At 43.7% G+C, this 11,572-nt stretch overlaps 2 pseudogenes; one reads left to right on the top strand and one right to left on the bottom strand.

Moving 5' to 3' along the window:
- Positions 1-484: 484 nt before the first annotated feature.
- Positions 485-1,447, top strand: LOC128627372 (60S ribosomal protein L7-like; annotated as a pseudogene).
- Positions 1,448-2,738: 1,291 nt separating this feature from the next.
- On the bottom strand, positions 2,739-3,212 carry LOC119038687 (60S ribosomal protein L29-like; annotated as a pseudogene).
- Positions 3,213-11,572: the final 8,360 nt, after the last annotated feature.

The raw sequence follows: 11,572 nt of genomic DNA, 5'->3' as shown, positions 1-11,572 counted from the left end.
ACTAAAGCCAGCTCAGATTCAAGGTGTTGTAAATTAGACTCCACTTCTCAACAGATGAGTAGCAAAGAACTTTCAACTTCCATCTTTATCCATCACAACTATTTATACTCTTTGAGATTCTAACAGAATTTTCTAGAGCACTTTTATCTAAATTATTTGCATAAACATTAAAAAAATTATCACAGGAAATGTTAACCCTATCCACTAGTACTTGCATTCAGAGTACAGAATATCTTACACTTGCTCTTTTAGATATACCCCCCTTCTTCTAAATCCTGCTCTCTGCCCTTAGGGATTGACCTATTGACACAAGGGGGGTGGTCCCACTAGGTGATCTCCCTTTTAGTGGGAAACATATTAAGAAATAATGATCTGGGTCTTAGGTGTGTTGGTGATGTATTGCTACTGGGGTGTTATTGCATCCAGACCCTTTAAGGAACAAATAAGAAATATGTATTTTTTTAAATCATGAGTTCAGCCTCTTTTTCTGGCTGGAACCATGAAGGGTGCAATAGAGAAGAAGGTTCCTGCTGTGCCAGAAGCTCTTAGGAAAAAGCAAAGGAATTTCGCGAGTTGAAGATCAAGTACGTGAAAAGGATATTTGTCACCCTGGCTGGTGTGGCTCAGTGGGTTGAGCGCAGGCCTGTGAACCAAAGGATTATGGTTCGATTCCCAGTCAGGGCACGTGCCTAGGTTGCAGGCCAGTTCCCAGCAGAGGACACATGAGAGGCAACCATACGTTGATATTTCTCTCCCTCGCTCCTTACCTTCCTCTATAAAGATAAATAAATAAAATATTTTTTTAAAAAAGGATATTTGTCCAAAGGATGCTTTGAAAGGCAAGAAGGCGACATAATCATTAAAAAAAAAAAAAGCTAAGCATTATCACAAAGAATATAGGCAGATGTATATAGATCTGAGATCCAAATGGCTAGGGTGGTAAGAAAAGCTGGCAACTTCTATGTACCCACAGAACCCAAACCATCATTTGTCATCAGGATCAGAAGTATTAATAGTGTGAGCCCAAAGTTCCAACAGGTGCTGCAGCTTCTTCACCTTTGCCATATCTTCAATGGCACCTTTGTTAAGCTCAACAAGACTGAGGACTGTGGAACCATATATGGCATGGGGGTACCCAATCCTGAAATCAGTGAATGAATTGATCCACAAGTGTGGTTGGCAAAATCAACAAAAAGCGAATTGCCCTGATGGGCAAATATATTGTTGTTTGATCGCTTCATTAAAATGGCATGATCTGCATGGAGGATCTGATTCATGAGATCTCCACAGCTGGAAAACACTTCAAAAAGCAAAAACTACTTGTGGGCCTTCAAATTACCTTCTTCACGAGGTGAAATGAAAAACAATGACCACCCATTTTGTAGAAGGTGGAGATGCTGGCCACAGGCAAGACCAGATCAACAGGCTTATTAGAAGAATAAACTAAGGTATCCACCATGGTTATTTTAATAATCTGATAAATTAATAAACAGTGGCTGTTTTCAAATTGAAAAAAATCATGGTTTCATGTTGACATTTCCAATTCACAGAATAGTACCTCCCTAATCTAACAATTATTTCTACTCCCTAATCTTTTTATTCCCACTTTTGTGGGAATAAAATAGTTAACAATTAACAATTAACACGATGATGTTAAGAATGAGGGGATTTGTGATCTCTGCTCTGGTGCAGTGGTTGTGTTTTGAGGGGTGGAGGGGTAGAAAAAAAAGAAAACCACTTTGATATTCCAAAGGTATATTATCAAGTATGCCATCTTTGATGCAAAAAGACAATAGACAGGATTGATTAAGGAGACTGACCTTTGTTAGGAAAAATACTGGCTCAGGATATGACTACCTGCTATGAACTGCTTTTAGTTGGAAAATTTTAATTTCAGACCATCCTATGTAGTTACTTCAGGTCTCTGAGTTCATAAGGCAGCCATGTGGCCTCCCACGAGCTTGTCAGATTTAATATGTGGCCTCCTTTTCATCCACAATGTGAAGTATTTAAGAGTATACCAATAAAATGAGAGACTTTGTTAATGACTTCAATAATAAGGTCACTCTTTTCCAGAAGATAATTTTTGGAGAAAACTTTACTTGTTTTTGTAGTATATATGCTATGCTCTCAATAAACATTTTTTGATGAGTGTTATGCTGAAAGCCAACATTCAATCAATTGCTAAGTTTTGCCAATTTTATCTCCTAAATATTCTAAATCTATCCCCTTTCTTACCTACCATCTTATTGAGATCCTCATTTTCTGTAGCCTGGATCATTTCAGAACCCTCCTTCTCAAAGCCAAAGGATCTTAATTGTGCAAATCGGATCATGACAACCTTAAGCTTAAAATCCTTCAGTAGTCCCTATGCCTCAACACTTAAAGGTAAATTCTAAGCTCTTTGACATTTACATGGCCTTTCAAGATCTGACTCCTGCATCCCTTTCCAGTCTTTCGGCTCCAGCAACAATGAATGCCTTGTGATTTCAACCTTTTACTTTTTCCTAGTCTCCATTTCCTGGGACACCTGTCTAACTTTTTAGTAGCTAAAATGATTGGGGGATAATCTAGCAAGCCAGTGTTCTCCCAAAACATTCTTCCTAATGGGGAACTTAAAAAATTTTTTTTACAGACAAACCCTGCCTCAGGTCTATTTGCATAAACACCATAGGAGGACCCCAGCACCAGGGGCACATCAGTCCTTCTGTCCTCACATTGGCAGACAAAAGCCTCTATTATGGAGCCTTCGCAGGGGCCTAGGCACATCTGGGAGCCTGAGACTGAGCCTGAGCCTGAGCTAGAGCCTGAGCCGTGGCTGCATCTGTAGCCTGGGGCTAGGCTTGGGCCTTGGCCTTTGGCTGGCAGAGCAGGAGACCCTTGGCCATGTGGGCACCAGCATGTTTCCTGAGCTTGGGTTAAGCAATGTAAACAAGTCGACCGAGTTTGCGGCTGTCCCGTTTGGGATCTTGGGCTTGACTTCCTTAGGCTTGACCAGGGCTTTGATAGCCTCAGCATGTGCGCTCATGGCATTGACGTTGTTGACCTGCATCTTCTTCAGGCCCTTCTTGTTGTGCTTCTTGGCAAAGCACATGTTCCTCAGGCACTTGGGGTCTACCCTTGAGAGATTCCTATCTTTGTGATTGGAGTTTCTTGATGCTGTTTCTGTGCCATTTTGGGGACCAGTTCTCTGTGGTGTGGTTCTTGGCCATCTCTGCAACCAAGCCCACGGGTCTTGAAGCACCTGGGACTGGAAGAGAACTTTTTCAAAAATTTATAAATATGTACTAAGTTGAGCCCTGCCAGTTTAGTTCATTTGGTTAGAGCATCCTCCACATACACACTAAAGTTTTGGGTTCAATCCACAGTCAGGGCATATACAAGAAGGCATGAAAGAATGTAAAAATAAGTGGACCAGAGGGGAAGGGAAGGGGGAGAAAGGGAGAAAGGGAAGGGTCTACTCAAGAAACATGTATGAATGACCCATGGACACTGACCACAGGGTCGGGATAGATTGAGGTAGAAGGTGCAGGTGGGCATGGTGGTGGAGAGCAATGGGAAAAAATTGGGACAACTGAAATAGAACAATTAAATTAAATTAAATTAAATTAAATTAAATTAAATTAAAAGTATGTATAAAAAAAAAAAAAGTGGGCCCTGGCTGGTGTGGCTCAGTGGATTGAGTGCCTGACTGTGAACCAAAAGGTTGCTGGTTCAATTCCCAGTCAGGGCACATGCCTGGGTTGCCGGCCTGGTCCCCAGTGGTGGGGTGCTTGAGAAACAACCACACATTGATGTTTCTCTCCCTTTCTCACTGTCTAAAAAATAATTAATTAAATAATAACAAAAATAGGTGGAACCGCAAATCGATGTTTTTTTTTCTTTCTCCCTTCTCCCCCTCTATAAAAAAATCAATAAATAAAAATTTTAAGCAAAATACCCTGACTGGTGTAGGTCAGTTGTTTGGATGTCTTCCTGCAAAGGGAAAGGTTGCCTCTTTGATTCTCTGTCGGCCCACGTGCCTGGGTTGCAGGCCCGGGTTCTGTTGCGGGCCTGCGAGAGGCAAGGGATAGATGTTTCTCTCCGTTTCTCCCTCCCTTCCCCTCTCTCTAAAAATAAGTTCATTAAAAATAAATATGTGGTAAGTTGATATGACAGTCGCCAAGTTGTCAAAACGGACAAATTAAAGGAGATGGCTAGGAATCAAGATCCCTAGTTGAAGTGGCAGAGAAAGTTGCCTTTGTTACTTCCTCTCCAGCCAACGGCACAGGCTCCGCCTACAGGGGCTAGACCCTATGGGCACCTCTTATTCCTGCAGGTTCTGTCAGATTACTCGAGTGTTCTACTCTCTAAAAAGCTCTCCTCTTCCCCATCCCTACCTCCACCCCCGCCACTGGACTGGCATCCTTCCTCAGAACTCCCAACACTCTGGCTAAGTTGTTTGCCTCTCACCCAGCACAGTATCTGTGGGCAAGGAACAGTGCTAATTCATCGTTATCCAGGCAGCGTCCAGTACTCTCTGCCTAGCACGTGGGACACTCAATAGAATTTATGGAATGAAGGACTAAATAAATCACAAGGCCTTCCCAGAGCTTACTTTCCCTTTCCCATTAAGGGTTTTTCCCTGACCCCGCCCCTACCTTAGTTGAGGTCCCACCCCTTCCGCAGTGAAGCTTCACTCCGTTTCCTTCTCCGCCCTCTGAGGCCCCGCCCCTTTTCCCACTGGCTTACACCGCAGGCTACTGGAGTTTGGCGCCAACCGCGTTTTTTTTTTTTTTCCCCTCTGCCGAAGGCGGGAACTAGTTAAGTGCGCCGGGACGTGCTTTGCGTCTAGTCTGATTGGCCAGAGACGCTCAGTCCCTCCTCCGCGGCCTGGTTGCGCTCTGGCATTGGCAGAGATGCCAGAGAGACCTCGCTGTTCCGAAAGGATTCCGGGCTGTCTTGGGTCTGGCAGGGTGCGTAAGTTGCTGCCAAAGTCAACCCAGTACGGGCTGCTGAGGAAGGAGCTGCATGGCAAGGTAGTGCCTCCAGCGGAGGCCGGCGGTGTCCGGGGAGCCAGTGAGTCGAAGAGAGGAGCAGAGTCGGTGAGGGCTGGGCGCGCCTGATGTCCGGGGCCCGCAGGTAGTCGGGTTCCCGTCGCCCTCGGTTCTGGGTCTTGGCTTTCACTCCGTCCATTTGGTCCTTGGAGAGGGTCCAGGTGGTGCTGGGGGCGAGCGCACGTAGGAATTGCTCTTTCGGCCGCACTTTCCGCCCCTCCCCCAATCCCCCTCAAAACAGTCTCGTCTTGGAAGGTGCTCTTCAAGGCTTTCTGAAGGGATCCTTTGGATTTTCCTAAATGTAAGGTGATCGTTGATGTTGGTTGTTTCCGAGACTGTTTCGGCCCAGAGAAGTTTCTTAATGTCCTGTGCTTCAGAGAGCAGGTTGACTCTGATTCTTCCATGGTCTTTCCTAGGTTCTTCTCTGGTCTTTTCCACTCTTTACAGCCAGCTCCAAATCTTTCACCTCTAAAGGCCCCTTCCCCATCTCACTCAGCGCCTCCTTGGAAGAGGACAGAGACATCTAGGGCACGAATTCCCTCCTTTCCTACTACAGTTATCTTCTAGCGTTTCTTGCCATTTTACAACTAGGTGTCTCCATTGGAAAGAAAAATTATGCTTATTAATGATTATTTTCGATTTTGTCATCTGGCTTTGCAGAGAGAGCTAGGATCCAGTCCCAGATTTGCCACTTACCAGCTGTTTGACTTTGGGGTATGTTTCTTAGTCATCTGTATCTGCTTACTAATCTGTATAAAGGGAAAAAGAATAGTAGTATATATCAGAGGACTTGTGGAGGATTTAAAGTAATTTAATAATGCATTTAGAATATTTAGATCAGCATCTGGCACATAGTGTTCGGTATATGTAGTGTTTGTTGTTATTTTCCTCTTACGTATTCTTCAGGGATCTTGCTGTGTTAGATTTATTTTTTCCCATGAGCCTAAAAATACACTCTCCTCTCTCCTCTGGCTTTTTTCAGTTTTTCTCTAAAAATGCTTATTTCATTCCCTCTTTTTTTCTTTTTTAAAGAAAACTTCCTTCAGATTCTTTTTTTAAAAAAAACTTTTTACGTATTTATCTTTAGAGGGAAGGGAAGGAGAGAGAGATAGAGAGAAATATCAATTTATGGTTGCCTCTCATGTGTTCCCTGCTGGGAACTGGCCTGCAACCCAGGCATGTGCCCTGAGTGGGAATCGAACCAGTGACCCTTTGCTTCACAGGCCCGCACTCAATCCACTGAGCTACACCAGCCAGGGCCTTTAGATTCTTTTTAACAGGTATCACAAAACTCTAGGTGATCCTTCTCTCATCTGCTTCAACTTCATATCTGAATTTATTGAAATTGTTTCTCAAAAGATTGAGCCTGCAACTCTTTCATCATGTTTCTCAGTGTTTAAGATGTCGCTTCTGTAATTTTCATACATATAACATTCCTGTCAGTAGCAGTTCTCATTGTATATTGAGATCCTCAATTGGAGGAAGGGGAGAGCAAGTGTGCAAAAGCCCCTCTTTCTCTTCCCAGGAGATCTGATACATAATCCTTTCTCTTTTCCTTCCTTCCTTTCTAAGATAGTCATTAGCCTTTGTGATTCCAAGAAAGTAAACTCAACAGTAACAGTTACATCTTATCTTCTATACTGTGTCCTACAGTTTCCAGCTGTGCATGAGACATTTTAACCTGGATGTCCTACAGATAGTTCAGCATATCTTCTTTGGTTCTCAGTTTTTCAGTTAAGTGTATGAATACTTTGTTATCAAAGTTAGGAACCTCAGAGTTGTCTTTTAATAAATTGGGAATTTCACTAGTATTTTTTTTTAATTGTTATTACTGCCAACCTGTCAGGCCCTGTGCTGAGAGCTGGGGATGCAGTGGTAAATAGAGCAGAGTAGAGTGTAACAGTCTGTTCTGGTCTCCGTGTAACTTATAGTCCAGTGGGTGGGATGGAAATTTTTCCGGGAATACCACAAAAAATGTAATCATAAGCTGATTAGATTCCCAGCTTCATCTATTATACTGTTGATTCCCTGAAAATTATTTTTTATTTGTTAGTGTATCCTTTATTTCTGACTGGTTCTTTGTTTTAGTTTTCATGTCCTATTTTATGGTGTAAGTTTTCTCTAAGTTCATCTACTCTTGCCCTCAGTTCATTGAGCATTCTTATAACCAGTGTTTTGAACCCCGCATCTAGTAGGCTACTTGTCTCCATTTTTTTTTTTTTTAGAGTTCTATTTCTTCACTTAGGACATGTTTCTTTGTCTCCTTATTTTGGCGGCCTCCCTGTGTTTGTTTCTATGTGTTAAGTGCAGTTGCTATGTCCCCTGGGCTTGGTAGTGTTGCGTATGTAGTAGGTGTCTTGTAGGGTCCAGTGACACAGCCTCCCCATTCAACCAAGCTAGGCATTCCAGGTGCACCCTTCCTCCCTGTCACCCTGTGTGGGCTGTGTACCCTCTCCTGTTGTAGTTGAGTCTTGATTGCTGTTGACACATCAGTGGGAGGGATCACCCCCAGCTCGATTGGCTGTAAGAACTGGCCACAACCACTATGGAGGATCAGCTGTGCAGAGGCCTGCCCCATGGAGCAGGACTTACTTCAGTGGGGCTCTGGTATCCATTGAATCTTCCCCTTGAGTGTGTCACTTGTGGAGGTGGTTGGGTGGTGCTTTAATGTGATTTGAAGATGTCCAGCAGGTGTGCTGGCTCTGGGGCCTCCCAGATGTGCAGGCCAAGGTCAGCTGCCTCTGGTGCATGGGACCACTCAGCATGAGCTACAAAGTGATCTGCAGGTGGCTGCTACTTATGCTGGGCTTGGAGGTATCCAGGAGAGGCCAAGCTGTGAACCAAGGTCGGCTGTACCTAGTGCCAGGCCCGGCCAGATAATACTTGTTTGTGAGGTTTTTAGGAAAGTCTGAAGCATAAGTCAGGACAGGCCATGGGTATGGAAAAGCCACTGGAAATAGCTTGGGTGGGCCTACAAAGTCAGGTGGGGCAGAATTTCAGGGAATCACCAGAGCAGGGCTAACTGTATGAGCCAGGTTGATAGACACCCAGGTATGGCACCCACTGGCTAGCTCTCTGGGGGAAGGACCCAGGACAGTGGCCTCGCTAGCACTTCTGTCTGGGAGAAAGGTGCCCCTGCAGCTCTTACTCTGATGTCGGACAGTTCCCTTCCTCCCTGTGTGTCCCTGGTGCCTTTGAGCTGCTGCCCCAGAGCTGGAGCTCAGAGCTAGTGAGTCCAACCAAGTAAGTCTGCGTGTGGGCCCTTTTAAGAGGAACTGCCTGGGACTCCATAAGCACTGTGTCTCCCTCAGCCACAATCCTCACTGAATTTTACAGCCGGAAGTTATGGAGACTTCTCTTCCTGGCACAGAACCTTGGACAGGAGGGTCTGGTGTGGGGCTCGGACTCCTTGCTCCTGAGGGGGGGAACCTATCTGCACCAGAGATATCCCTCCCAATTTTTGTCTGCCATACATTGGTGTGGGACTGACCTGTTTCTTCTCTGCTTCTTCTGCAAGTCTCAGTGTGGCTGCTTCTTTATATCCTTACTTGTAGGACTTCCATTCTGCTAGATTCGGCTGGTTCTGATTGATGATTGTTTTGTAGTTTAGTTGTAATTTTGATGCGGTTGTGGGAGGAGGTGAGTACCACCTTTACCTACACCACCATCTTGACCAGAAGCCCCAGTCTAACTCTGAAGATAGCATAATGGAAGGTAGAATGAAGAAGGATTGAGGCTGTGGATTTGTGGAGACAAGAAAATAGGGACACAGCATCAACGATTGTGGCTGTAGAAGAAATGGCAGATTTTATGTGAAATAATTGTGATGGCAGATGGAATGGCTCTGGTTCATTGCCTTGTGTTTGGGGTCCCTTACCACCCTAACCCCTAAAAAAAGATTGAAGAAAAACCATGTTTAAGCCATTGAAAGACAAAGGCTGTTGTTATACTGTGATAGGGGAGTGTTGGGCATCTAGAGAAGGGTACCATCATATAAAGGACTAGATTCCTTCAGGTTTTGCTGCGTTTAATTAATGGCACAAAACTTTAACATCCTGGGAAGAATGCTGTCTGAACCAACATAATTTCTATATTATACTGATATCACTTTTTTATTTATCAATAATGAATGCACAGACTTGCATTGTAGAAACATGCTGTGGTGGTACAGAATCAGTTGTGTAGCTGAATGTAGTAGGTAAGGGGAGCAGTGTGAGGAAAAGTATTGATAAACATTTCTGGAAAAGGTTTTGGGTTCTGTGCTAGGAAAGCTTAACTTGCTAATGTTATTTTGGATGGCTCTTTAAGTTTTCTGACCTGGGAATGAAACACAGGATAGACAAAAACAGGATTAATTTTTGCTTCAGTGTGGAAAAGGATGAGAGGAAAAAGATAATGGTAGTATGGAAACTAGCTAGGAGACTTTTATAATAATTTAAGTGAGAAATAATTGTATCAAACTGGAATGGAGAGGGTAGGGAATGAAAAACAAACAGTATATACCTCACTTTTATTTAAAGGAATAACAAATTGTATCTCTTGTGGTAGATCCATGACCTTTGTTTTTGGTATGAATCCAGGGATTGGAGTTTTGGCTTCTTTCTTGCATAAAACATACCCATGACATTATTTATGGTTTCTAGCACTTTCTTTTTTACTTTTTATTTTATTGATTATGGCATTACAGTTGTTCTATTCCCCCCTTCATTCCTCTTCACCCTGTGCCCCCCACCCCCACCATTCCCCCCCTTTAGTTTATGACCATGTGTCTCAAGTTCTTTAGATTCTATATTTCCCATACTATTCTTGCCCTCCCCCTATCTATTTTCTACCTACTGTCTATGCTACTTATTTTCTGTACCTTCTCCCCTCTTCTCCTCCTCCCGCTCCCCTGTTCTAACCCTCCATGAGATCTTCATTTCTATGTTTCTGCTCCTGATCTAGCTGTCTTTTTAGTTTGCTTTTGTTTTAGGTATGGTTGTTAATAACTGTGAGTTTGCTGTCCTTTCACTGTTCATCTTTTTTATCTTCTTTTTCTTCGATAAGTCCCTTTAACATTTCATATAAGAAGGGCTTGGTGATGATGAACTCCTTGAACTTGACTTTATCCATCTGAGAAGCACTTTATCTGCCCTTTCATTCTAAATGAAAGTTTTGCTGGATAGAGTAATCTTGGTTGTAGGTCTTTGGATTTCATGACTTGGAATACCTCTTTCCAGCCCCTTCTTGTCTATAAGGTCTCTTTTGAGAAATCCTCTGACAGTCTGATGGGAACTCCTTTGTAGGTGACTGTCCCCTTATGTCTTGCTGCTGCTAGGATTCTCTCCTTCATTTGAATTTGGCTAATGTAAAGATGATGTGCCTTGGTGTGTTCCTTCTTGGGTCCAACTTCTTTGGGACTCTCTGAGCTTCCTGGATTTCCTGGAAGTCTATTTCCTTTGCCAGAATGGGGAAATTCTCCTTTATTATTTGTTCAAATAAGTTTTCCACTGGTGGCTGTTCCTTTCCCCCTTCTGGTACCCCTATAATTTGGATGTTGGAGCGTTTAAAGATGTCCTGGAGGTTCCTAAGTCTCTTCTCATTTTTTTGAATTCTTGTTTCTTCATATTTTCCTATTTGGCCATTTTTTTCCTTCCTTCTGGTTCACTCCATTGATTTGAGTCCCAGTTTCCTTTTCATCACTATTGGTTTCCTTTGCAAGTCCCTTCATTTCAATTAGTTTAGCCTTCATGTGTTCCTCTAATTTGTGACTAAAATCAACCAGTTCTGTGAGCATTCTGATCACCAGTGTTTTGAACTGTGCATCTGAAAGTTTTGCTATTTCTTCGTCACTTAGAGTTATGGGCTCTGGGGCTTTGAGATCTTCTTGAGCCATTTTTGGTCTGTTTGCGCCCCTTAAGTATGAGGAGCGGAGCCTTAGGGGCGGGGTGGGGCCACCAGGGTGGGGGTCGCTGGTTTGTGATGCTGTATGTGGGGGCGGGGTCAGAGCAGGGAAATGGCGGCCTTCTCTGCTGCCTCCTGCCGCTGGGGCCTGCTCGGTCCCTGTCTCACTGCCCACTCCCTCACTGGTCTATCTGCGCAGGAATGCGCCACCATAGTCGACCTACCACCCTGCGCCCTTGCTGGGTCCACTGGTCGTTCACTGGGTCCGTCCTCTGCAACCCCGCTCCTCCAGCTGCTGGCTTCACCCCTCTTACTGGTCAGGCTGAAGCATTCGTTGTTATCAGACTTTCGAAAAGTTCAATTTTCTGTGTTCTGGCTGTGTTTTCTGTTGCTAATATTTTGTTGTCTCTAAACTTGGTTGTGTGAGAAAGCACGGTGTCTCCACCTATTCCTCCATCTTGGCGGAAGTCCTCTAGCACTTTTTTTTATTAAAGTGGAGTAAAATACTTATTAATCAATCTGAGTATAGACTAGATTTTCCTGTCCATTATTTTTGGTTATCTCATGCTCGCTTGATTTGATAAAGCAATTGTGTTATGTGTCTTGCTATTTATCTTTGAGTTTTTCCAAAACATTTAGCCTAATTTTCACTG

This window comes from Artibeus jamaicensis, unplaced genomic scaffold, assembly GCF_021234435.1.
Source record: "Artibeus jamaicensis isolate MK-2021 breed Jamaican fruit bat unplaced genomic scaffold, CSHL_Jam_final contig_387, whole genome shotgun sequence".
Classification (NCBI taxonomy): domain Eukaryota; kingdom Metazoa; phylum Chordata; class Mammalia; order Chiroptera; family Phyllostomidae; genus Artibeus; species Artibeus jamaicensis.
The sequence above is the reverse complement of the archived record's forward strand: the minus strand, read 5'-3'. Positions and strand labels throughout refer to the sequence as shown.